The following is a 2,137-nucleotide window of genomic DNA, read 5'->3' as shown; positions in this document are numbered from 1 at the left end:
CTAGACGGATTTGTTTGCTTGGTGGACATCATCTATTTTACGTTTGGCACGTTTTATTTTTCATTTTTTTTTTCTTCTAGTTTCTCCATTTGCTGTCATTTTGACTATTATATGATTACAATGACTTTTAACTAAAGTAAATATAGGTTTTGCAGTCGTCTAAACTCTTAATATCCAGGGTCTTCTGGTAGTCCACCAAACGTCCAACTCCATGAATTCAAAGACTTAATAGGCGTGTATATGAACCGGGTTGGTTCGGTTTTTATCAAAAACAAATCAAACCAACTCCTATATCGGTTTGGATTTGTTTTGTCGGGTTTTCGGGTTTCTTTGTTATGTGAATATTATTTCAATCTTACTTTGTTAAAATTTTCATAAGTAAATATATGTTTAGTAAAAATTGAAAAAAATGACAAATATGTGACCTATCTGAACATTCTTATGGAAAATTTTTCTTAGTAATACATGATAGTAGGGCTAATCAAAACCGAACCGAAACCGTTAACTGGACCGATGGCTTATTGGCTTATTGGTATCGGATTATCGGGGTAATGGATGGGGAATGTATTGAGATTTTATAATTAACGGCTTAACGGTTTGGGGTGGATTATTCAATTTTCTTATCGGGTAAACCGTTAACCCGTTAAGAATTTTGTATATTTGCACTTTTACCCCTATGTATATAAAGTACTATTGAACGACTGTGAATGTTTGATTGATTATGAACGAATGTCCTTTTAAAAGTTTGTTTGATTACTGAACTAATGTGCTTTTCTGGTTTTACAAATTTGGTTAATATGTGTATGACAGACTATCTATTGCCTTCCAACTTATGCATTTGTCCCTGCCTGTTGCCTTCCAAAATCCAGCATTTGTTGCTCGGTTTGTTCTTGAACCTGTGGGATACTTCCTATCCTTGTGGCTAAAAAGTACCACTCATTCTGCAGCGTTGATCCAATCTTGCACCTCTTTGTATAGTATGTGTAATCTTGGTATTGATTGAATGATTGTTCAAATTTTTTTAATTTGGTTTAGCCAATAAGCTGCCCGATAACCGCCCGATAATTGTTAATCCGATATCAATCCGACCTTGTCTTATTGGATGACTAGCGGATTAATACATTTATAATCCGATGACCGTTAAGTCGAACCGCAAGTGTAATTATCCGCCCAATCCGCCCGATAAGCACCCCTACATGATAGTTATTTTTTAGTCGTCTAACAATAGTTTTACATTGATGTACACTTTCAATATTAACTGAATTTAATAATTAAACATAAAAGTAAATATGAAACTATATATGATATGCTCTATTTAATTTTAAATTATTGAAATACCATTTCAAACTCGAAAAAGATATAAGAATTTAATAGATGTTGACATATAAATATGGAAGAACAAAGAGATTGACGCATTTCACTAACACTTGATAAGAAAGTGATCATACAACCCATTATTTAAAGTTAAAAAATATGAAGCACTTCATATTTAACTAAATATTACATCCCATAGGAGAATTGCAAATATTTCTAGACATTTTTTTAAAAAAATTTCCATAAAATGTCTTAAAAGTATATATAAAAAAATAATATATTTATATGGTTTGGTTCGCGTTTTTTAACTCAATACCAAACAAAATCAAAGCAAATCTAATCGGGTATTTTAATCGGTTTGGTTTGACTTTTCAGTTTGGTGCGGTTTTTCGATTCGGTTAGTACACCCCTAGATAGCAATATAGTATTATAGAGATTTATGTACTACAAAATGCACAACTTTCGCATGTCTAATATTTCTGATTGAACATTCTCAATTTATATTGGAAAATGAGAACTTAATTGACTCAAAGAAAAAATAAAAGTATTTTTGTAATCTTTTTTTAAAAAAAAAATATTATAGGGATGAAATATGTAACTTTGCGTCATGCATGATCTCCTTATACTACTTTCTTCATTTAATTTTACTGAATTTTGGGTGAATTGTTACAAAATTTGAAACGCCTAATATGAATGGTACGGTGGAGTAGTAACCTATATTAAGTGCAACTGCCCCCTTTTTTTTTTGAGTTTTTTACGTAGTCAATTAAAATGAAATCGTACATGTCTGAATGAGGTTCTGTTTAAGGATATTCTCTTACCC

Source organism: Nicotiana attenuata, chromosome 1, assembly GCF_001879085.1.
Source record: "Nicotiana attenuata strain UT chromosome 1, NIATTr2, whole genome shotgun sequence".
Taxonomy (NCBI): domain Eukaryota; kingdom Viridiplantae; phylum Streptophyta; class Magnoliopsida; order Solanales; family Solanaceae; genus Nicotiana; species Nicotiana attenuata.
Note: the sequence above shows the minus strand (reverse complement) of the source record.